The sequence below is a fragment of the Lepeophtheirus salmonis genome, chromosome 14 (genome assembly GCF_016086655.4).
Source record: "Lepeophtheirus salmonis chromosome 14, UVic_Lsal_1.4, whole genome shotgun sequence".
NCBI classification, from domain to species: domain Eukaryota; kingdom Metazoa; phylum Arthropoda; class Copepoda; order Siphonostomatoida; family Caligidae; genus Lepeophtheirus; species Lepeophtheirus salmonis.
Window position 1 is genome coordinate 16,975,920 of NC_052144.2, and position 27,447 is coordinate 17,003,366.

Consider the following 27,447-nt stretch of genomic DNA (forward strand, 5'->3'; position numbering starts at 1 on the left):
GTGTTGAGATTTTGTTAAACAAGTAAGAACTATTCTAACAGCGGGATGGGGGTCCCATCCCGCTGTTGCAAATGAAGTGCAATAATAGTGCAAATACCGTTTTGAACACATTAGAAACAAAACCTTTTAACCCCCTTCTTCACTTAATGTTTACCCCTTTAATGTAAGGTACGGTCAAGGGAAGGGGATAAGCAGTTTTTAGACTCCGGAGAGACCGTGTGAGCAAAATATTCTGGAAAACGTTCTGTGTACTAGCTCCAAGTTAGTGACGATAATAATACGCCATTTTGTTTAGAAAAGGGAAAAAACATTTAATGAAAAATTGGTTAGTTGTCAACCTGTAAGATAGTATTCATACCATATTCTAATAACAAGTGTAATCGCTAAGGAATTTAAGCTTTTAGATGTGAGTCTAATACAACACAATAAAACATAGCTAACTTTTCTGTACGTCAATTTCTTCAAATTTCATGGCTTTTATCCAACAATATAACCAAGTAAAGATTGCACTTACATGTCCCCAAGTTATGTAGTATATATACTTATGTTTCTTTTAGAACAGTTTTAGCATTACACCTGCTACACAGGCACCTAAATATACATATATTATGTTTTAAACCAAACCATAATCATAAATTGATGGCAAATATACTTATGCACATTATGGTCCTTTGTTTTTATACATATAGTAGTATCATTGATCTTTTCCCCCCCTCGTGTCTTAATTCATAGAGAATAATAATGAAGAGAAGAAGCTAACATGTAATTAAACATATATACAAATAAAAAACTTTGAGTAGAGTTTAAGAAAACACAAAGAATACATCCATATATAAAACTTTTTTGTGAAAGGAACACAAACACTTTTTCTACTTTATAAAGTGTTTGTTTTTTGTTTTATTTCTTGTTTTTAGTTGATTCTAAAAATAATATATGTATAGCGTTACACTTACATACCTATAAAGTTACACACAGCGGTATCTAAAGAAGTTACAAAATTATTCTAGAAAGACAATGATAACTATGAATTTTGTTTTTTTTAATGAACGAGGGGGATGTGAAACAAAAAATTAGACAGTTTTAATATTCAATTCAGTAAAAACTAGTTTAACTTGATAATTGAAATGATACGTGTCATTTATTGATAACGAATTAATAAATTATACTTCTTAAAAGAAGTCATTTTTAGCTGGATTTTAATAAAAAAAGTAATTTGATAAAATTAAAACTGTATAATAAATACTAATAATGATTTTCTATCACTACTTAGAAGTGCAAGAACGTCACGGAAATACCCGTCTCTGATTTTAGCATAATTTTATACAAATTAGACAATTACAGTTTCTTAGATGCTGATGAGAGAAACAAAAAACAACATAAAACTGTATCATTATAAAAAGTTAAAAAATAAGGGATGGGTCTGGATAATGCAATCTAAAAAATTACGGCATGTTAGCTGCTGCTAATTTTTGTTCGTGAATAAAATTTAGAAAATATATTCGACTTTTTATTTCAAGTTATTAAACGAAATAGTTCATAGTTTTGTGACGTCATCATTTGTTTTAAAAACTCTGCAATAAATGCCTTCAATTACGTAACATAGAGTTATGAACTATTTGCTTCCTCTGATCTCACTTATCCCCAGATGAGACAGATCCAATTCAAAAGTGGGGAGCCAATTCCATATAAATGCCATTATATATATTAAACAACTGTTCATTGTTAATGTCGTATAAAAAGTTGGATACCAAATGGCTTCTTGGCTCCATGGTCATACCTCATGAGTATCTTATGTGTTAAAATATCCTGCAAAAACTTAGTCTAAAGTATGAATTAACTTTGGTCCTAAAATTAATTCCTATTGGGAATCCTTGTTTTACTATTCAAACGGTATAAATTTATTAATTATTACATTTTTTTGTTTTAATTTAATTGGTCATGTAGAACTTTACTGATTAAGTATAAGTAAACCAATTATTGTATTACAATTACTCCACCTAAACTATGAACTGTCTTTGAAATCCATTTCTATATAAAATGAGTCTTTTCTGAGCAAGTATTGATACTGAGAGCGTCTATAATCATCTTTATTGAGAGCAGGATATTCCCAGCCTGCCATGCACAATATTACAAATGATATTTCCCCCCTGAATTAAACAATGTTACAATCCATGTTTCATACATTTTTTGTCCTTTTGTACTCCCTCTAATAAAGACCTCTCTAATATTTCTGCCATAGCCCTAATCAACTATTTAACATAATTACATTTCACCCCATCTTTATCATTTAGTTCACTTTTGAGTAACAAGGCTGCTATTATTAAAGATCAGTCTCAACCAGCCGTGTTTCTGAAAGACAAAAACTTAAATAAATATTTGAAGGGCCTCTTTAATAAGAAATATCTTATTCTTCGTGACACCTGGTTCTTTAAAGTTTTACTTGAACATTTAAAGTCCTTAGAATTCCCTACAAGTCATGCCTTTGAAATTTCAAGAAAAAAGATTGACACACATTGACTGTCCAGGATAATAATTTCTGTTGAGCGATGTTGCTCCATTAATATACTCGTAAATTTTAATCGGTATGTCAAATGGATATTCTAATTGAAATATAGCTTTACATATATTGAAGTAATTATGTTATCATAATCCCTAAAATTGCATTATACTAATTGAGTATTTTAAGTGGGAAGTTCACTATAGTTATCGCTACTGTATAGTGTATGTGTAGAGTATACAAGGACCAACAGTTTCTTGATGTATAAAACTGAGTATAGTATAATGAAGACGGTTTTACATAATCGTATATAAGCATGAATAAAGAATAAAAAAAAGACTTAAAAACATATACCCCATCTCAAATTGTTTCTTGATTTCAAATAAGCTGAAGACCCTAACGAAAAAACAAACTTTTATTAAAGTATCTTTTATGGACACAAAATACTATCCTCTTATTGTTAATATTTGTAAAAACCCAACATATATGTCCCTTTTAAAGAGTCATGTTAATATATAAATTATAGATGGATTTAAATAAAGGACATTTGATAACATCATAAAAATATTTCAACAAATTAGTAAATGTTTTCAATTACAAAAAATGATTTTTTTTTTTGGCAAATTAAAGTTGAACATTCAATTTAGTCTGCAAATATATGCATGTATAAAAGGTTGAGAAAACACAATCTGATGTTATCTCATAACTCTCATAATGGTTATTAACCAAAAAAAATCTTAAATTTTGATGCAACGAACGTAAATGGCACATTCAAATAATAATAAGTTTATAATTAACAACAACAACAAAACTAAACAAAAACTCAATTAAAATGCTTACGTACCTAAGAAGCAAAAGTAATTATTTGCTATGTTGCTTGCTTCTAAGGAACAAATGCAATTCTACACATATATTATGAATATACTTATTTTCTACATACAAAAACCTTTTTACGACCTAATGAAAAACTACAAAAAGTACATTTTAACTATAACATGAAAATTTTATAGTTATAAAAAGTATAGAAATACACGTAAATCTTTCTAAGGATAATAAGATATATCCTACACATTCATATATAATTAAAAAAAAATTAATCATTTTGTAAATAGTAAAATATAGGCTTACTTATGTTAATACAACGCAATTCCTAGCTGCAATTTCATATTATATTATTTCATGTTTGTATGTATACATATATGATATGAGAAAGAGCAAAACAAATACATATAATTATACCTATATATGTTTGTTTTTTTAATTAGAAAATTATATTCAAACAATTTGCAACAGTTAAAACTTCATTTTCTCCTAAACAAATGAATAGCAATTGATTATGATTTTTAACTTTAGGTAAAAGACGGTAAAAAACATGATTTCTTATTTTAACTTATTAACCCAGGAATGGCCCAACCCCCAAAAATTATTTTTATTTAAAAATATTTCAATATGACATTCTTGTAAACTCGAATAGTATTATTCAGGTCTATAAATCGATTTCTGCTCCTGCATAAGAGCACTAACATTGAGGAACGTATTTTTTATATTTTAACTTTTTATATTTATTGTTATAAAACCACTATTCATCTTCATAAATATTTTTTTATTCACTAATTTTATTAATATTACATACAAATATTTTTATTTTGTAGCAGGTGTCAAAAGACTGGAGAAAAATGCCTACTTCACATATCTTACATTTATTTTGAACTGTGTGAGTTTCTTTACACATTTGACAAACACTTTTTAAATTATCCTTACAGTATATCAATAGTACCCTCAGAGTTCTTGCTGCATATCTAGTGAGGTTAAGAGCTGTTTCTATTGATGTGTTGATATTTGGTGCCATTGCATATTTTCTAATAATAGATGATAAGCATCTCTTACTATTTACTGATTTGTTCATTGTTTTTCGTTTTATTAAACTTTTAAAAGATGTTCCATACTGGAACCATATTTACATTTAGGAACCAACTTTTTAAGGCCTAACAACATCTCTTACTTCTTATTGATACTCTGTAGTTAGTTACATCATCGTCAAACAAGTATACTCCTACATTATAACTTTTTAGTTTAAAATTCGTTCCTTTGATTTCTTGGGTTCTTTTTTTTTTAAAGTGAAAACTGAGTTTGTACAACAGTAGCAATAAGAGTTTAATATTATAGATATACATCCAACCTCATCAAACCTAATATGTACTAATTTGATTATTGAAATTCTTTCTAAGTTATGATTATTTTATAAAAAGTTCGAACAAAATTGAATATCTTTACAAAACTAATTTTGTTAAGATTATTTTAAAATAAGGTTTTATTTTTATTAGTTCAACTGTGCAATTAAATACGTATTATTTTTTGCAATTGATTTAGCAAGTTCACTAACCACGTTATAGAAAGGATGTTTATTAATGGAAGATTAAAGTATCATTCAGTTATTGTAAATTAAGCGACATATATACAATATACAACAAAACAGTCTCGTCATTAGTTTTTGAAACAACACTTTTGAATGTTTAAAAACGTGAATTTGACAGAAAAAACTAACTTCAAAGGTAACTTTTGTAGATATAGAGACTGAATTAATCAACTGATGGTTATTTTGTTTCAATATTTTGAAGTAAAATACATGAATAAACATATTCAATAATTCGCTTTTTCATGAATACATATAATTTTATTTTTCTGGTTTAATAATATTCATTTATCTCAATTGAAGTAAGTAGAAAATTTATAAATATTTCCTTTAAAAGGGCTTCATTCCAAGCATATATATGTATATTTTCTACACTATTAACCATAAGGGGGCAATAAAAGCCTATATGTGTGGCAATAACATAAAAGTAAGCTGGTTTTTTTTTTTTGATGAAACAGAAAAAACGCATTTTAAGTTTTTTACTTCAATTAAAAACCAAAGAGGATTTTTCAAAGGGTCAAATACAATATTAAAACACTGAAAAACTGTCTAAGAAGTTATTAATATGATTGATATTTGTTTAAATTTTTACATGAACATATTATATACAAGTTCAGTCAATTTGATTGTGCGGTATTTGAACTTTAAATCGAACTTTGATGTCATCAATATTATCAATTTCAGTTGGTGAGACATGCTCTTAACAAACTAATCCCTCTCTTATTTACGCTATTCTCGCAACGTGAATACTTATCCACTCTCCTTTAAAAATAATTTTCACGTTATGACGTCTCAGTATCTTTTAGGATCAGTGTTACCAAATAACTAATTTTTATAGGGTTCCGTTAACCTTAAAAATCATGGCTCTTAAGGAATTTATTACTTTTTTAAATTAATATAAATTATAGTAGTCATATCAACAGATACGTAGATCATATTGTCGCAATATTGAGAAAAAGTATCCAAGTTTGTTTTTATGTTATCGCGACACATATGTAATTAGTTATTCTATTATTTTGTTATGATATAGGTTATCTCATCATCATATAAGCTTATGTCATCAATTAGTGTAAATTGAAATAATATAAATAATGGCAGAAGGTATATAATCACCATAACAAGCTAAATCAATGTGGGGTTGACAATATAATAATATATGTACTAGTATTAACCTACTCCTAAACACCTGTTTATAGATTTTATCGATTCGATAACAACCAAATTTGCACTTTTTTATATAGAAAAACAAAAGGTTACATTTATCAAAGTTGAACAACAATTATTGGAAAAATTCAAAGAAGAAAAAAACTGTGTACCTATTTATATTTATGTTGTTTTTAGAAATACTAAACAGAATATGATAACACTTACTATATTTACTTATTATTATTTTTTGTATGTATGTAACCTTCCTAAACTTCCGTCTTTCCCTTTTAGCTTTTTACCTATGAAGGGAATTTGAAGGCGCAATTAATTACATATGTATATTCTAAAGATATTTACATATAACGGCTATTATAGCATCTGTATCTTACAACTGAAATATGTCCGCCAGTTTTGCAAAATTAGGTAAACTTGTAGTAAATTCTTTTTAGACTATTTTCCTATAAAAAAGAGGGACATGCAACGTTTATCGTGCTCTAGAAGTGACGGATTTAAATGTAAAAATATATTATGTAATATGTAAAGTCATTTTTTTAAATAGATAAAGTTTTTTTATTAATAACAAAAAAATATTTTATAACAATTTTTTTTATACTCCATACAGACACCTTTCTGAACCAAAGCACGGCGGTCAAATACATTTCCATGCAAGGATTTCTATTTACAAGTTGTCAATTTTTTGAAATGGCTAAACCCGCTCATACTTTTGGTTCGCGTGATCCTTCTACTACGTATGTACTTGATTTAAAAATAAAAATACAGACAAGAGTTTATATCATATTCAAAATAAAAGTGTTTCTGTATAGAGTTGTATAAAAACTATACATTCAACTATATATTAATGAAATCTTGCCGTCACTTCAGTCAGCTCATACAGTTCTTAACGTTAAAATATGAGCTGAGAACTCATTTTTAACATAGCTAAAGCTCTTTAAAAAAATGAGAAACTCTATGTGTGAGTGTGCTCATGAAAAACGTAGAGTAATACTGAGGATGACTTAATAATGATAATTTCTCTATTATTGAAGCACCACTAACTTATTTATAAGATTATATATTTTTAATATCTTAATTTTTATCACACTTAATTTGAGTGTAGGAGTCGGTCACTTTTTATCAACACAAACGTATCTGACTCTTACTGATGAAAATGTCGCAAACCCTGAGCATTAGAAAGTATAATGAATGATTGGAATTATATTGCATGTTAAAAAACTTAAAACCAAGGAAATATATATACGAAAAATTTAAAATTTACATTTGATTCATTTTTGGATGAAAATAACTTTCAATCATCCAAAGAAAAGGTACGCACAATGATTTAAAAATCTGTAAAATATCTAGAAAAAACAAAAGATTTCTCCTATGGTATATTTAAAGTTATCTAATTAAATCGATGAACCGAATTTTATTCAATTTGAATATTCTGGATTATAGGTTTTATAGGTCGGATTATTTTAAGAATATTTTAGTCATGAAGATGTTCAAGTAAATAAATATATTATTTTGGTAACGCGTATTACATATAGATAATTTGATGCATTTTTACTAATAAATGTAGTCGTTTGATACGAAGTGTTTGATATACTATTATTAAATATATGTAGATTCAGAGTTCATTTATACCAAAGAAGAAACCCTATTGTACCTATCAATTTGGAATATAAAAATTTAATTTTATATTATTCTAATATGACATTTTATGATCTATTTAACATTGAAGCCAGTTTTTATGTCATTGTTACAAATAATATATTCATCTGAAGAAAATACCATTTTCATGTCATATTGGACATGTGGTAGGATTGTTTATATACAAGGAAAGAGTGACTGAACCTAATTGTGGTACTGAATATCAATATCGATTTTGGATTATTCTTTGGTAATATAATCAAGTGTCATTGAAAAGTAAGTAAAATACCTTCTAAATTCGAAAATTGGACCGCAGCTAAATTGATTTCTGAATATCTTTTACATTAGTCATATGAGATTCAGATAGAAAAATCATACGCAAAATAGAATTAAACATCCTATCTTAGCTTAATAAGTCATTTCATATAACGCTTTCATACAAAATACGCCTGATATTGCTACAAACGTTTTAATTTATAATAAAGTGACCACACCAGACAAAAAAAAAAAGTAGAATACTTATGAGAATTTAAAAAATATATTTAAGAAAATTATGAGTTAACGCTGGATTTAAATCACCCATTTGAATATATATATTCTTATGGTCAAATGGACATAACAAATACCACTATTACAATCCGCACAATCCTTTCTCCCCCAGGTAAACATGCTAAATTAACTGTGAATTGTATATTTTCTTCAGGTGATATGAAAAAAAAATCATAACCATTATTTTTCATTTGTATGGATGCAAAAACAAGTCATAACATTCAATACACTTATCTCAGAGCATAAAAAGAGGAAGTCACAGAAATGAGAATCAATTTCTTGAAGAAAAGCTTGGAACTGATAGTGATGGAGTTCATATCCCTCAATGAAGTTCACTACAGAAACGAAGTGTGTCCCACAACGCACTTGCTGATTTATAGATAGATATTTTATGTATAGAGGGCCCAGAATTTGCCCCACCAGACCCTTCCTCACTCCAAACGTAAGCAGGTCTTACAAAGTTATTTGCACCTCCATTAAAATGTATTTTCCAGTTGTTGTTGCATGCATGCTACAAACAGATGCAAACTCTCGCGCTATGAAAGTCCAAATTGACGGCACGAATGAACACGAAAAATTGTGATGTACTTTAACGATTAGTCGACATAGTCAGCGCCAGAGAATTCCACAAAAAGTTCCTTGCCTTTTGCATATTTGTAGCACATTCTTCTTTTCAAGTTCTTCTGTTCTCTGCACAACTGAACTTGAAGAACGACTGATACTTCACAAAAAATGGGCTTTCTCGGGACACAAGCCTTTTCCTGCTTCCATCATACACTCTTTGATGATGATGCCATCAGTAAACGGGTTTCCTCGTTCTGCCATCTTATATGGTACACTATTTTTTAATTTATAAGAGTGACAGATTCATTTTCAGTAAACATTCTGAGGAAGAAATTTTTTTGAGTTTCTAAACCATATTTCATGGAATCATACTTTTCAGATTGTAACTTTCCTCAAAACTTTAAATATGTTGATATATGTTTTGTTTCAAAGTTATGGCGAAGAAAACTGCAACACTTTCGCGGCATTTTACACAACTACCTCACTCTTCCTTTGTTTCCACAATACTTCCCACTCTTCATTGAAAATACGACAATTGGTGTACACTTTTTTTTAGTAGCCGTATTGATGACTGAAGAAACGGGATCAGGAAATAAAAAAACAGAAAATATGGGTAATTGTAGACCAATTGCTCTAAAAAATATCTTGAATTCAATTTTCTTCTCCATAAACGACTTGGATTAAAACTCTCGCAGACTGATTTTCATGATCGTCCACTATATTATCGATAACTCTAACCTGGATCTTCAGTTAATTTCTTGCCGAAAGAAATAACCTCGGAGACCCTTCAACTTTTCATGAAACCATCCAATTCCTGTGCTACAAACTGACAACTTTTTCTTTCTAAATGTTAATTTTGTACTTTTTTACTAAAATGTTTTAAAAATTAAATCCCAAACTATAGCGAAATATGACTAAACGAACTATCACCAAATTAGGAAATATATATACTTTAAAAAACAAAATTTGAAATTAGTTTAAAATTTAAAAAACAAAACAATTTCCCGTAGAGGGGTCTCACTCCCAGTCAAATAGACCCCCTACTCAAACTCACATGCTCGTATATATATTGTAAATTAACTTACAGACCAAAACCTGAGTATATAGATGGAATTTGTAAGTACATTTAACGGTATAAATATGTTACGTAGAGTAGTGCTACTTCCAAAAATGATGGAAACATATATAGTTACTAAAAAATTCTGAAATAGAAATTAAAATATTGAATATGGGCAATTTAAGTTTGTTTAAACATATTCTTATAGGTCTCTGTATCTATAAAAGGCTATAGATATTTATAGGATGGTACAAAATATGTAAGTTTTTTTATCAGAAAAAAGTCGTAAATAAACTTGAGTGAAAAGAAAGCATCGGTTTATGACTCTGTTTAACTTATGTTTTTATGTATGGGTTTAATGTATATAATATTTTGTGTTTGAATATTCTTAAAGAGGGGGGTTCCAGTGGGGGCCTGTAATATGATAAATTATTAGTACTCATGATAGGCTTATTAGCATTGTTTTAATTTATATAAAAATAAAATAGGAATATGAAAAAATGCAAAATATGTAATATGAATTAGAATTTAGTGAAAAATTAGTATCCTAATAATGGAACAAAAATAAGTTATATTTCTTCTAAAACCATTGTAAATGAAAGATTCATAACCTTAATTCTCAAAAAGTAAAAAACTCAAATAAAATAAAATATATGAAATGGACTATTAAAATCTTCGATTTATCATATAATTAAAACTGATTAATTCATACTGTAACCTTGTGATCAAAACCAGAAGTTATAAACAAGAAATTACCCTACAATTTATATAAAGCAACCTTTCCCTTATCCATCCATTGTGCTTTTGGAGTGGAAATTTTATGAAATAGTATAAATTGGAATCCATAATTAACGCTTACAATTCAAATTTAGTAGAGTACCGCTTTAAATGGGCCAGTATTCTTCTGCCACCATTTATTTTAACATTAACGTATGTGACAGTGACTTCAAGTGACATTCAGTATCAAAGGGTCAAGGTATGGGCCATTCTGTAAACATTAAATTTAATTTTGTAATAACGTGTTTCTAATTTAGTTATTTTATTTAACTCTAACAAGGTTCTTTTTCTGAAAATTACTTTGATTTTTCGGCTTGAAGATATTTCCCAACAAAGCTATGAATGAATTAGACAGAACCATGAAAGTGAAATTAAAGAGATAAAAAATAGAATGTTTAGCATGTAAATCATTTGATACAATCATATTTATACCCACTTTGGAGTAAGTATAGCTATTCTAACCTTTTATTATGTACCTATCTTTTCAATTATTAGAATTTCACAGCCAAATTCGCCAGAATCAAATAAAACATACTTGTGTATATATTTACGAAATAAAATAAAATGGAAAATCATGTTTTTATATGTCGTAGCAACCATTAAATTTTCAAAAAAGAGGAAATGTAATCAATTGGCTTAAATGCATTAGGTATACTTAATGTAGCACTTACAAAATAAAAAGTGCATGTTATATCTAAAATAAATCGTAATTAAATTTCCAAAACTAATTATTTAAATTTTATGATAACTATTTTTACACAGTTTATTTTAATTTATATCAGTTATTTCTGCTTCAAATAAAGGTTCTTCTAAAAAACGTATATGATATGTATTACTCCATCAAAGAAAAAACCTTAAAAAATATAAATATAATTTCTTAAAGTTACCTTTTTTTCTCATAATTTGATAATCCCACATGTTATACAAACCCATATTTGTAAGTTGCATTTGATTTTTTCAAAAAATTAGTCTACCTTCAAATGTTATACCCCAACATTATATTTTCTTAGGTTAATTTAGATCTACAGTCCGAGTAAAAAATAGTCAAAAAAAAGTTGAAAAATAACAAAAACTAAACTAAATACAAAAAACTATATTGGCAACTTTTAATACTAAACACTTCTATATACATACATAAAACTTTAACCCTTATTGATTCCACTAGTTTGACAAAAAAAGTTTTTTATAATTATAGTCGTTACTTTAATCTGTACATTATTTAAATATTAATGTTATGGAATGGACATCACAATTAATAGAACATAAGTAATTTATAACTTCACATTAACACATGTAGGCCTTATATATACATACACTATTTAGAGCTTTTCAGATCGTAAAAGTTGAGTGTCAAGCACAAGGTATGTATATAAAATATAGACATTCTTTATTTAGAACTATAAAAAACCGATAGAAATGGGTTTGTATGAAAACATCAATTCAACAAATTATAGTCGTTAATATTTTTTGATAAAAAGGAACTATATATATAAATTAATGATACGTGAGCAGACATTTATCCCACGAGTTACTAGCAGATTGGGCCGGGCTATACATTTTCAACCCAACCCTTTAAACAAAAATCAGCTCCTTCATCACATTGCACTTGATATTTTTAACCCTTTGAATGTCATATTTCCTAGTAAATATGTTTAAGTTTAGGGATCTTATGTATCACACAATAGACTAGAAACTCAAGCAGATTAACAGTTTTTTCTGCTACTAACCACACATTACAATTAACACATATTTTTCAAACACTGAGTTTGATATGGAAACCTTTTTTTGCGAACAAAAAATTAACGTAAGTTTGAGAGTAGCAGGTAACACGTAAATGTTGCAAGCTATTTTAAAGAAATATTAGCTTAAATTCAAAAACATTAACTTACACTAAGAAAATAATGTGGAAGGTAATTCTTATAATGAGTGAAAGGTTTATGGGCAATTTTGTAAAATTTACTTCTAAATTTCAGTTATATACATTAAATCAATTTATATTTTATACGTATATAGGATAGGAAATAATTAAGGCTAAGTGTTTTGTCACATTTTTTAAAGTATCGTAATTAGATAACATGTTGCGAGCCGGGAAGGTTACATAACTCATAATGTGGGACCTACGGTTTAAAAGATACCCGCACATCATTTAGATACATATACAACATGTTATTTAAATAATACAATTTTCTCGTTAAATTAATTTACATCAATCAAAAAGAACATTAAACTATGAACAACTATGTTAAAGGGACAAAAGTTATATGAAACTGTATGAGTCATTTCTGCCAGTCTCAATTTGGTGATGAAAAAAAAGATTATACAATCACAGCAGATGTATAATTGTATTAATTACATAAGATTTCAAGGTAGATACTTATTTTGTTCGAACAATTGATAGTGAATCATGAAGGATATTGTGACAGAGATTTACTGTATGAATGTACACATCATATAAAGTATGAAAAAATACTATCAATGGGATTCATAAAGCTTTTTGATATTATTATTTCAATAAATACACAACACGTATTAATGTATCAATTCCCCCCCCCCCACCCTTTTTATTTGAATAGATGTATTTATATATTTTGCAACACTTTTATTCGCTATTAAGACAATATTGCATTGTGATATGATAACAACTTATGTGTATACATCTATTGTATTCAAAACAATCTATTTTCAAAAAACTATGCAGTGAATATCAATGAAATATCTACCAAATAAAAAACCATCGATTTTGTATCATATATTTTTTTAAAGATTAAGATTTTTTAAACATATACAAACTACAAGTAGCAGCTGCATTCCCTACAAAATAGTATAACAGTGTCCCATTAAGATTGCTTCGATTTGTTTTGCAAAATAGGAGTAAATTTTTTCATTTCCATACCATTTTTGAAACAAAATACATTATTTTAGTATTAAATTATTTATTCTCACAGCTGACAGTTTCATACACATCTTAACAGCTTGGAATACTGATGCATTTTTTTAAAAAAACCAAACTTTTCTCTCAACCACTATTTATGTTTGACCAAAACTCTAATTAAAAACTCTATTTTAAGCGCATGTTTGTGTGAAATGTTTCGAACATACAGCGATATTAATATAAAGACCTACCCTGACTTTTCCTAGGATTACCCTCCCGATTTCTTGTATTCCGATGACACACTATCACTAATTATGAACGTTGAATGTTACTATACTTAGCCACTCATTAGATTATTTAGGCACGCGATATTCACCCTTTCATTTATATTTATTATCTTCTATATTAATGAAATAATAGACGACTTAATAAAATCAAACATCACAACATATAACTTTCCAAGATAAAATTCAACTAACTGCTTTTTTTTTCTTGTTCTTTTTTATTTTTTGAGTCACTATCTAGTAAAGTTTTTCCGTACAAAAAAAAAATCGTTGCCAAAAAAAAAAGCGTGAGAGAAAAAAAGGACTCTGGGCGTGTGCTTAAACTTATTCAATACTATTATTGTATATACGTGTGCGTTTTGGAGTAGTGTGAGTGTACGGTGACTCTTTTATTCTCTTTTTTTCCATATACATACATTCAGCAATTTAAGTTAGTTCAAATGTATTTTGAGAAGGAATTTTTTATATTATTTCTGAACAGTCCTATGCAATTTGATAAAGGGAGAGAGTTATCACATTGGAGTTTCAAGAAAAACGTTAAATAGATTAATTTATCAAACAGTAATTGGTCAATTTTCATTGGCGTTGAAGTTGCAGTTTTATTCATCTATTATAATGTATTGGGGTGTTTAAGCTTTCTATTAACTTTCAAGAAGAATCGGCATTTTTTTGTCTTGTATTAAGGTCAATTTTATCTAGGAATAGTACTTTCAAGACTAACCCTTAGAGGCAACGTAATATCTAGATGACACAAAAAAAATATCATTTTGAAAAAGACAAATTTTAATCTAGTTGCATCAACTAGTTGCATCTTGACAACAATATCAAAAGACTTGGAGAGGTTGTGTTATTCTTCAACTTTGTGCCAAATAGGTTTTTTTTAAATTAGTTGACCTTAAATTCCTATAGAATATTTACTCGGTTCAGGTTGTTGAATTGGAATATACTATATATAGTATGAAACATATCAGAAATTGTATTTAAGTTTGTTTTTTTTTCCCATAAAAATCACGTCTTTTGTAATCGAGTAATGTTACTCCGAGTTTTGAGTTCCCACCCTGTATAAATAGATAAAACTAAGCATTTGCTTAGAAAATCGGAGCTCCTTAAAATTCAAGTTTGATGCCTTATGATTTTATGTTTCCATCTGCATGATTTTACGCCAATTACGATCTACACTTATTTTTTAATAATATACGGCATTTCTATACTCAACAAACATACAAATGAAAACAATGAAGATGAAAACTTTACGTCAACAATATAATGACATGCATATTTGGGTAGAAATAAAATTATATTCATGAAATGACTGACGAGCTGTAATATCAAAAAAATCAATTGCTGCAATAACCAAGTAATAATTAGATAATAGAATATTAATAATTTTGTACAAGATACCTAGTTATTAATCCATATTTTAATAGTTGCAGCTAATAATATTTTTTCTTCCTCAAAAATACTTTTACAACCTTGTCCTAACATCAAATGAAATAAATTACACATAGGTAACTTTACCCAAAACATATGTAATAGTGGTTAACAGCATATCTCAGAACTTTTAAAAAAATGTAAAATAATACTTATATATGAAAATTCAGAAAAATGACGTTTAAAGTTACCAAAATTAAATATATTTTCCCAGAAAAGTGACACTGAAATTAGGCTATACTTTTACGCTAACATCAGTAATTCGATATTTTTTGAATGAATAATCCCCTTCATTCACATATACATCAATGAAAGCTTATTTTTTCCAAGAAACTAAATTGTATACCTATCAAATGAAGTATTGCTTAGATATAACCCCTCATAATGTATATTTTTGTAATTGTACACACAAATTTCGAAGGCAAGTCAAAGGCATGTTTCTGGCTAGAAAATAAAAATATATTTTTATGTATACTTAACAACTTATTTTAACATCCTGAAGGTATTGGCCTCTTCAACGATATGCAGTATGAGCACAAGTACATTTCTATTTTTATTTTGAGATCTTAAAGGTATAAAATATGATCACTGACAAATTTTGAACGATTTTAAAAGAGTTATAAAGGTCGTCTAACAGTGTTCAAGTGTTAAAAATTAAGATTATTTTTCAAAAAGTGTATTTTCTTCTTTAGTTATCTTCTTGACACTTCATGACGTTATTTATTTTATGTTTTAACATTTTTTTTTATGTCAGTAATGATCTTAAAAAATATTTAAGGGATTTTTTTTTTCTATGATTGAAAACAGAATAGGATCATAAGTCAGATTGTTCAATCATTAGCAACTTATAAGTTGCTAATGATTATATTCAAGGGGTTTCTGCTCCGATTTACGAAATTTTATACTTGTTAACTAATGATAAATAAACATATAATACAAATTAATTAATTCCGATTCAAAGTAATATTTTGAAGTTAAATTACTATAAATATGAAAATTAAAGGTTATAATAATGGATAAAACAATTTCACCATTCAAAATATAAATTATTGATTAAGTTACCTTGAATACAGTACAGTATAGAAATATGTCTAATCACATCATGTGAATAATCAAGTAAAATAAAGAATTTTATTTGTGAGTTTATATCATTTCACTAGCATTATATTATGGGTAAAAAAATAACCTAAGATAACAACTTTAAAAGATTTTACATCACAAAAAAATTTGGTATTGACTAATTTTTTGGTTTAACTTTAGTTATATTAAATAATATTTAATAAAACTAAGTAATGTAATGTTTTGTGAAAAAATTGATCTGAAATTACCTATAATTTAATTTTGCTAATTGTCATCAGTAAATAATATTTCAGAGCTTAGAAGATTAATCCAAATTTAAATATGTTTCATATCCAATGTATTTGATTTGTAACTATTTATTAGAGTTTAAGTAATCTAATCAATTTATTTATACTTAGTTTTTGAATATTTCACGCAACTTTTATTTATTTATTCATTATAGAATTCATATGTAACTCAAAAATTTATGTGAAATAACCACTGTGTCTCCTTGAAAACCAGAAGAGCAGAATCAAATCATCGGTAAAAGAAATAAAAGACGAAGAAAAAATTATTGTCCAATCGCAGATTTCTGTGAATTATATTTTTTTTCCCAAGACCATGTAAGTACTGAGGTGAGATATTAAACGGCAAAACCCATTCCTTTCCAGATTGTACGCCTCTTGCCACTCTAAAACAATTGGAAAAAAAGGTAAAATATTTTATTGGTATTGTTCAAAAAAAACTCATAGAGTAATAGTGGTTTTTGGACTTTCAAGAAGGGACAAATGAAGCTACCTCGAAAATCAAAGCAATTGACTTTGCTCTATTAAACTCAAGAGACCTTATTGTGAGCAGTCTAATGGACATATTGTAGTGACAGAAGTGAGAACTATAATTTGGACCATACCTACAAGATATGTTGCCTTATCGCTGAAAATTTCGAACATGAGAACGAATGCTTGTTTCACAGAAGCAGACTAAATCAATTATCTTCTATCTAGGGCTTCCAAAAGGGAAAAGTTTTGAACATAAATATAATTTTTTTAGCAAAAGCTTGAGATAGTATTTTTTTTATCATTTCAATTTTATGTATTGCTGTTCAATTAGAGTTTTTAGCTTATTTTAATAAATTTGTTTTTCTTTCATATAAATAATGGATCTGGTTTTACTCTGGAGGACTAACTTGAAACTAATTTCTTAAATGTATCAAAACATTGCCCATGGCTTTATTATTATATTTATATTAATATTTTAATCTTATAAAAAAATAAAAAAGACAATCTAAATCGACCTTTTTTCTCTTGCAGCAAATCTTTGAAGCTGTAATGTAAAGTTTCAACGTATAATGAATCCCTGAATCGTATCTATATAAAAAGCTTATAGAGCAATAATAAATGTAGGTTTTTAGACAATGAGCGTTCCAAGACCTAAGTTCTATTATTGTATTCTGTAATTGAAGAAGAAAACACAGTTTTCGAAAAATCGTCAATTCGTAAAATTTTAATGATTTGAAGCTCTATTGAAAATACTATTGTCTTAGTCTATGTTTAAATTTCTAGAATATGAATATTTCATAACATTTTATATCAAAAATTGTAATTTAATGATTTTACAATAAGAATAACAAATGATATCTTGCTGAAACCCCAAACTCATGTTGATAAGATTTCTTTAAATAGAGATTTATTTTTCTCAAAGTTTTATATTTATAAAAGTATTTTTAGCATTTTAATTGATATTTACAAGTGCAAAATGGATTGAATAGTTAGGAAAACAATAAAAAAAATTAAATGACATAATTATTATAATTGTTCAACTGTTTTTCAAGTAATTAAATACGTTTTATGTTTAGGGCTTCCTTTAGCAGTTCATTAACCATGTTATATAATGGAAAAATACAAACAAAGGGTTATATAGTTTTCATGCAACATCAATAAATGCAAATAAATAGCAAATATGGAATGAAAATATTATTTTAGTTTTTCATTTAAAATTTTCTCCTTATTTTGTTGATTTTCTTATCAGTAAATATACTTTTAATCTCATTAACATATAAATTTCTAGAAAAAACAACATTCGAGACATGTTTTAAAATTTTTAAATTGTGTCATAAGCTTGACCCAAAAATTTAATAATTGTCCAATTATATACCAAAAAGGATTTTTAATCAGACCTAAAACTAAGTATTTTGAAATTATACACACTCTAAAAAAATATTTAGTGTGGTAAAATAGTTGTCCCTTTAAAGACGAGCCGCTACTGTTCTCACACTTCTTTATATATTTAATTAAGAATGTATTTTTATACTTTATATGGTCATTTGAATTAGTACTTAGAATTATTGTTGTTACAAAATTGTAACATCAAATATATAAACACAATATGCACTAACGAAGTAGCACTTTTTACCTTTTATAAAATTATGTAACTCCATTAAGGAATAAATTTACCAAAAATATTCTTCCATGATTGATTAAAGTGACAAACCTTAACTTCCGTTTATTTGAAACAGGAAAGTTTTTTTTTTTTTTAATCCAGCCTCGCAGGAAATTCTGAGCTCTCCACTGAGATTCATTTATTTAAAAAAAAATTATCCAGATAAACAATCTTCAAAACTTGTCTTTACAATTCAGCCTATTTATGTAAAAATAACTTTTTACTTTTACTTATTTTTTCTACAAGCTTAGAGAGGTTTTCACATTCTACAACTCTAAGTGTAATTATATTTTTTGTAATCTGTATTATTACTTGAACATATATGATAATTGTATAAGTGACTGTAAACCTAACATTTCCTGTGGTCAGTTATTATCAAACTGTTGTACATTCACTCATCTTTAGTAGTACATAGAGACTTGAGTAGGGGACGGGGAAGTAACTATTAAGAAAGTGACCACAATTTATTTCCTATCAACAAAAAGTCTTCTAAAATTTTGCATAACTTTCAATCAAAGATTAGCATTTTTTTTTTAAATTGTGATATAAACTTAGATATTTTTTTCAAATTGTAGGTAATGAACAAAGTTTGAGAAATATTGTCTTAGACAACGCAGATGAAATATTATTTGATTGATTTAAATTGTGTTTACCATCTACGACAAAATAGTGGATCAAGTAATTAAATATTGAATCACTGATACCTTTTTGATGAATCAAAATATTTCACTGAAACTTTGCAAAATTGTACATTTATTGATAAACTTTCAAAATTCAACAAAAGAACCTCCTGCATCAATCAAAACTTCAACCCAGTAAATGCTATAAATTTAATGTTTTAGACAGCTTTGTGATGGTTTTTGAACGTGCGTCAAAAATGAATACAAGCAATGAGAAAAAACGCCATATTTTACAGTTTTTCTTTGTTAAAGGTGGAAACACAAGCCAGGCGGTTAAAATTATGAATAGTATATATGGCTTCGATACTGTAACAACCCAGCACACACAGTTTTGATTTCTTCCATCCCATTCCGTTAATTTGATGTCAAAGATGCAGCATTGCATCAGATTCGGGAATGTTAATTGTAGAAAATATGAATAAAATAGTGAAAATTGTAGTGTCCAAACGTCATGTAAGTACAGTTTTGATTGCCAAGGAGATGAAAATTAATAGAAAAAAATGTTTTTTACTACAACAGATATATACATGGTTTAAAAATATGTAACAAATAAAAATATCATTGTTTAAAATAAAAGTGTAAACATACTTAGTCCACCCACCATTTTTGACCATGTACCTTGAACTTATATCTAAGAAGCTTTAAGTATTGCTTAAATTAAATAAAACACGACTACATTTTAGATATAATCAATATACATACAGGTAAAGCTTTAGGATATATCAATATAATGCAAAAATAAAATGATCCTTAACTTTTAATAATATCCAGCTAAGGAAATTTTTTTTTTATGTTAAAAAAATAAAGATTACACCAAAATTAAAATATTTTCTTTGTTATTAATCTCCGAGTTCTTTGCTATTCTTCTGTTTCTTCTTTTTAAATAATATTTTTACAAATACTAAAATTCCTTTAAAAAACAACAAATTTAGGTTAATAAGATTTACTTTACTTTTTATTTAGGGTTAAATAATTTGATTAGTAGATGTTTTTTTTGTTTTTGTTTTGTTATCAAAACAAAAGTTGAGTAAAAAAAAATACAAATAAAGTAACAGAGCACATAAATTCAAAAAAAAAAATCCAATTTTGAAAAATAAAAATTACCTGATCAAAGTTTATATTTTTAAAAATTAATTATTAGAATATTTTATTCCATGGTTTGAACTAAGATAATTAAAATAAGTTCATTCAGTAAATAAGAAATTAAATGGATCCATTTAAAAGTATTTAAAAAAATATATTTTCTTCTTTGAAAATATAGAAATCCCTTTTAACCTTATAAATGATCGACGAACAAAAATAAAAAAATCATTATGATATAATTTTTTACTACGCAAGTTTTTATCGTATAAATTTTACAGTTAGCTCATAGTTTTTAAATAAAAAAAAGATTTCATTAAGATTATTTAAGAATTTAAATAAATGTTACCTTTCTGCTTTTAAAATCATTTTGAAAATTCTGAAAGTATCATCTAATGTATTTCAGGTTTAAATGTACTTTCTACGTCATATTGTAACCTTTTTATTATAACTTTTAGTTATGTAAATGATTATGTAATGAGATAAAAATGTCAAGGCTATAAAATTATATAAACATCAAATCATTATCACTAGGAGAATATCTCAATTAAAAATAATTATTGGAGCTACAAGGCATGTTCAAGGAAAGGGTTAAGGAAGGATACAGACTAACACTGAAGGAGAGGGACTGGCTTTTTTTTTATGTCTCCAGAAGCTGAGGAAAACATGCAGATCAAGAAACTTATTACGGGCATTCTTTTTAACGTTTACACAAATAAATGAAGCGGAGTCCAGTTAAATAGTTCAGTAATACTGTTGAATAGATTGAAGAGGAAATGTGTACACATGCAAATCTACGTTAACCTGTCTCACCAGTCACCAATGTTTTCAATTCTTTTTTTATTAGTCATTGTGTGTATTTTTGTTTTGTTTTGTTTTAATTGATCATTTTGTTTGTGGCGAGGGAGTCGGGGTAAAAAAGGAAACGAAAAGAAAAATAGAAAATGAATGAAACTACCATTTTAATAACATCATTTTTTTATATTTTTTTATACACGTTCAGAAGCATGCCGGTGAAAATATGAATAAATTTGTAAAAATCAATTTTATTATAGTTTAATTTATTTATGTTTATGTTAATTTTATTATTTATATGAACTTGTTAACTTACATATTGATTATAATTATGTGTGTCTGTTTTGGTAGAGAATAAATAATAGTAAAGAAAAAAAAATAGTTATGGAACCTGTGCCAGGAAACAAAATTGAATTCTGGTTCCTCTGCTTGTAGCAATATTAAAGGATCTATATCTAATCATTCCTTCTGTAAAATTTGGACCAACGAAATTTTTTTGCTGTAAGTTATTTGAGACAATTTAGTCAAAGAAAGAAAGGGTTCAACCAGATGTATTTCAATGGGGACACCTGCACAAAACATAGTTTTCAAGAATTCCAGGTCGATAAAGCATCTTACTAAAAAATCTAGCTGATTAGTTAAATTATCATACTTAAGAGGAAACAATGTAAAAGATAATTTTTTGTTGATGTATCACATAATTGTTTTATTATTGACATTTTGGATGCTTATTTAGAATGTATCAATTATTCATGTGAAAGAACTAAATAAAATTGTATACTAGTAAAAAAAGAAGAATAGATGCAACATTATTAACAAATAAAATTATATATTAATTAGGTATATTCTTTTTTTTTTTAACAGAACACAATATCATTCATTAGCATCGACTATCCTTATATTTACAGCAATTCTATTTTCGTATATATTTATAGAGTTACAGCCACATGTCTGTGACGGAAAGATATCAGAACTAATGAATGGATAGAGCTGATTTTTTTAATGTAAATTTTTTATGACAATGCACAGAACAGAATATAATTTCTATCAGCCTTAAGCATCAGCACAAAACTTTTACGTATAGCATAAACTTTTAGGTGTAAGGCTAAGGTGCAAACGCCAAAACAGAAAAAGAGTATTTTATACACAAATAAATGTCTTCCAGTCTATAACATCATAAGGCTATTAATTTACTTAGTTCAAGTGTCATGCTGTTTAAACCAATTTTTATAGAGTGTCAGGAGTGGTAAAACAACTGAATTGATTACCCTGTTGCTTGAGGCTATTTATAAATTAAAAAGGTTTATAAACATTTAAATAATTTATTTAACTTTAACTGATCGAATTCATTAGATTCAGCTGATAATTCCATCATTGTGAAAATACTAGATTCCTCTATGTACCCATATTCATTGTATACAACTCCTCTAAAAATGATAACATGATCATTTTATGACATGCAAACCCTTTTAAAAGTATATAAAATATATGCAACATGCAAAATATAATTGCACACAGTAAAACCTCGTTGTTACTTAATATAATTTTTTTTTAAATTTTTTTACAAATTACTTGTATGTGTAAATAATACATATATTAAAAATAAAATTCATTTTCTCAACATCATTGATGTTTAAATTAAAATTAACTATACTTTATAAAAAGCATAAATGTTGATAAATGTGTATTCTGGACATCCATAAACTAAAACATCAGATTTCAAAATGCACAAAAATTTCTTTAAAAATCAGTTTCATTTTAAGTTTGACAAGTTTAAACTTGGAAACATGTATCTAATATATATATATTTAAAAGAAACACAGGGTTTTTAACATGAAATTCGTATTTCAGACATAAATATATATAGTCAATAACTCATAACACGCAATTTAATTAACCAATATTCATTAAAAGGTATGATTAAAAATTAATAGTTACATGTGCATCAACCTATAATCCTTTGATGATTCCTTTAATGGTGTAAACAATTTGTATATCGATATATAAATATATTTACTTATCAAGGTCTTCAAGTATTGAAGGAATATTTCCATGAATGACAAGAAAGAGCACATTTAGGTGCATTAAGTAAAAATAGTCGTCATATGTACAAGCACCAACCAATCTTAATTTAATGTAGTAAATATATATAAGGCTAAATCCAACGCGTTAGATCACCCATTCGAAATTGGATGTCATCAAGGGTTGAAAAAAAAAAATATGTGGTTGATTGCAAACAGGGACGTTTCTAGCTTTCATCATTTGGGAGCCTTACCCTCCAAAAAAAATAAACACTGTTATATAATTACTTATATAAATTGGCCTTTTATATAAATATATACTAGAAGACCCTGCCTGAATTGCAGAACTGAATAGAGATAAAGATAATATCTCTATAGATAATAAAGATAAAAATGAATGAAGGTAGAAGAAAAAATAAAGAAAAAAAAAACAGGGAAGAGACAGAGAGAAGGAGAGAGACATAAAAGAGAGAAGGAAATTGAGGTTTTATTTGGGTCAAAAACAAGCTCTTAATGACCTTAAAAGACCAAAAAAATATCATAGCAACATACTTGGTTATTTTATACGTCTACTTGCTAAATTTCAGAATGATTTATTAGACCATTTTGGATTCCATGTGTGATACAACAAAATCAGACTTATAAATATATATAGAAGATAAGATAAATATTTTTATTGGTCCTCATAAGGTTTTAGGAGAGCTCAAACCCCCCAAAAGGGGGCTAGTGACTCCACTGATTGCGAACATAATTTACCACTTTTATTGTGATAGTTTTTAGTCTTTTATTTAAATTTGTTTGTTTATGCTAATTATTTGGAAATAATATTTGAGTAAGCTCAGGATCACAAGTCGTGTTTGGAATAGATCTGTATTATATTTTATAGCTTCTATTGTATGTTTATTTATATCAGATACCGGCCAATAATTCCCACACATATTCGCGTCAATTGTAGGTATTGTATTCGAATTTGTGGAATGAGTCAAGATATCCCAGAACTTTTGCTATTGTTTAGAAAAAGTGGTTCTCAAACTATTCGCTCCACAGCTTTTTGAGGTGCGCTCCGTAGCATTCTTCAAATATATATTAATCTATTAAAGAAGTTATAAGATATTAGTCTATTTTGTATACAGTGCACCAATAAATATTTCTAATAATGTCACAGTGTACTTTGAGTCATTCCATGTCAAATCAGCCAAGGCCTTACATCGAGTGTCTCAGATTAATTTCTGCAAGATTTCGGAGTAAAATCATCTACTTGGAGAAGAATATGTATGAATAAATTACTGATAAAGTGAATCACTATATTGTATATTTATTACATTCAGAATTTGTCAGATAGTTATATGCTTATCAGTTTAATATTATCTAGATTTACTATTTAATAATTAACATAAATTTACAATAAAATGAAATTGAAGTAGTTATTTACATCAGTTAGTATAAATCAAGATTCATAAATGAATAGTGTTTGAATGAGTTACATTAGTAGCAGTTATAATACTTTAATTCATTTATACAGTATTTTTTTTTTTTTCAGCTCTAAGAAATCAGTACCTAATCTGCATTTAAGAAGAGCACACAAAATAATGAAAGGAAATAAATGTTCAATGGGTGCAAAATTTTATTAAATATGCACTGAAATTGATTTTAAAAAATGAGATTGAGATTGGCTACTCAAAATTTTGCATATTGAGACCCAAATGGTATATTTTACCTGACATTAATGGAACACATTTAGTTTATGTTTGCACCTACCACCAAAAGCACAAAAATCTTTTTGAGGAGGCATTGAACTCAAAAATCTACTTCCACAACTGATTGGCTCAGTAAAGAGTGAGATGTGAGGGCTATCTAGACTCATAAATGTTAACTTATTGTTTGTTTACATTCTTTGGCAATTACAAAGATGATCAAAATTCATTTTTACTCGGTGGACAAATACTGATAGACCTACGCTCAAAATTGTTTCAGATGTACCTTGCTTAATCGATAAGCCTTTTGAATCACTGCAAGCACTCAGACCTCACTCCTACATTTCAAAAGGACAATCTAACTACCTGAACCAACTGAAAAGGGATCTCGATGATTCACAGGCCATCTTTCTCGCTGATTTTGCAAATAACTATTCTTTTTTTGTGCAAGATGAAGTTCAGAGTTCATTGCATCCATTTGTCCACTACTTTAAGTCAGACAATGTTATTAATCATGTCTCCTATACGATTATTTCTGAGGACAATACTCATAATGCACACTTTGTTTATTAAGTCATCGATGTCATCATGAAAGATTTGAAAGTGAGACTACCTGGTTTGCAGCTTTAGCATTTGTTTAATTATAGTTTTGCAGGGCAATAGGAAGATGATTTACAACCTTAGTTAATTTGAAAGGGAGTTTGGTATCGAAGGTAAATAGAATTTATTTGCTACTTCTCAGTGGAAACCCTCATGCTCTGGTATTTAAACAGTTTATAAATAAAAGTTTGTAAGTCCTTTGTTCCGTTTATATAGGCGGCAATTAACACACTTCTTTAAATTTGTACCTCAATGGGCGGGGTAGTACCGACGAACGCCTTACTGCTAAAGAAAGTTTATGCTGGCCAAACAACAATCAAATTCTATTTACCGAAGAAATGTTTGAATTTTGTCAAAATAGAATTCCCAGTATTATGTTTAAATATGTACCTAAGATTGAAACGGAATGCAGATCGTTACGACAGAATTGATTATGCTATTCCTGGAATCAAATCTTAACACAAGTTCATTCCACTATGCGTTGATAAAGTTGGGGGAAAACGGTATATTGATAATGAAGAGTTTGCCTAAATTTATGATTTTAAAGTTGCATTTTTCTTGGAGGAGATCACTGTTGGCTAGTGAGCTACATTTATGTACAACAGGTGCTGGTGGCTTTGCTAGATGTTAAAGAAAACCAACTAAGATTGAAGTCAAGTTCTTACACCCTGAAGGTATATCAAAAAAAATCATTGGCACCTACGTGATGATGTATGCTTGATACCATTTGTCTGTATATTAAAAATGATCGACATTCCAGATACAAAGTTATACAACAGATACAACTGTTGAAAAATGTAGTTTATTTTGTTCTAAGTTTTAGTGTTTCTGACTTAAGTGTTATGAAAAACGACTTTTATCAACTTAAATATATAGTTTTAAGCAAATTTAAATTCAAATGGATAATTTTTCTCTACAAATTTTGCAGAAATTACTATGATTTGATCTTTTAAAGTGAAAATTTTGAGTAGATTTTAACATTTTGTAAAATTGTTTATTTGTATTAAATAGACATTTCCAAAACGCCAAACTTTCCATTTAGCTATTTTTTAGAATATGTAAAAAATAAATTTGACTTTTTTTTTTTAAATAGGGGTGTTATGAGATATGGACCGCAGTGGAGGGTGCAGTTATTGAAACAAAAATAGTAATTTTTGAAGGTAATGCCTTCATTAATGGTTGTTCTAATGTGTTTTTGGATTCTACATCAAAAAATAATCAAACATGATTTTTTTTTCTACGAGTACTTTTCCAAATATTATCAAAATAGTTTTTGGAACCTTATGTGAACCAGTCAATATTTGGGAAATGGAGCCTTAAAGAAAACATCAACAACTCGGTAACAATTCAAAGTAATGACTTCAAATTTTGGTAGGGGAATTATTACAATAAGGGATACAACATATCTAAAAATGAAGAAAATCTCAAAAACCTTAATTTTTATGAGAATTGGCTGATTTGACATGACTCCATTGAGAATTTAGAAAGTTTGAAAACTACTGACTTAGAACTTTTATTTGATTTAAAACTTATTTTAATCCTGATATAGTCTTCAAAATAAAAAAAAGTTTAAATTGCCATTATTTTATATTAAGAATCAATTTTGGCTACATTAATTGTAATTTTCGACACACCCAAAGGGTTAATAAAACTAATTTATTAATAGTTGTTGTCGAGAAATTGTTGAAAATTTTAAATTTAATATACGCTAAATTTTTAGAAAAGTCATTCTAGCATCTTTCGTCTTGACAAAACTATTCATTCCTTTTATTTCATAATAAATGGAAAATTTTGTTTATTTGGGAAGAGAGAAAAAAAATTATTTCTCAATTGAATGAT

General features: G+C 27.4%; 1 protein-coding gene across 6 annotated transcripts in view; it reads right to left on the bottom strand.

Moving 5' to 3' along the window:
* Positions 1–27,447, bottom strand: part of LOC121129701 (uncharacterized) — a 371,351-nt gene that overhangs the window by 161,526 nt on the left and 182,378 nt on the right. The window contains exon 1 of one of the 6 annotated variants that reach the window (XM_040724914.2): positions 13,777–14,051. The exons of 4 other annotated variants lie outside the window; for them this stretch is intronic. The gene's annotated coding sequence lies outside the window, so the exon portion shown is untranslated. Of the gene's footprint in view, positions 1–13,776; positions 14,052–27,447 lie in introns of those variants that run through there. One more of the 6 variants, XM_040724916.2, reaches the window with a different exon arrangement.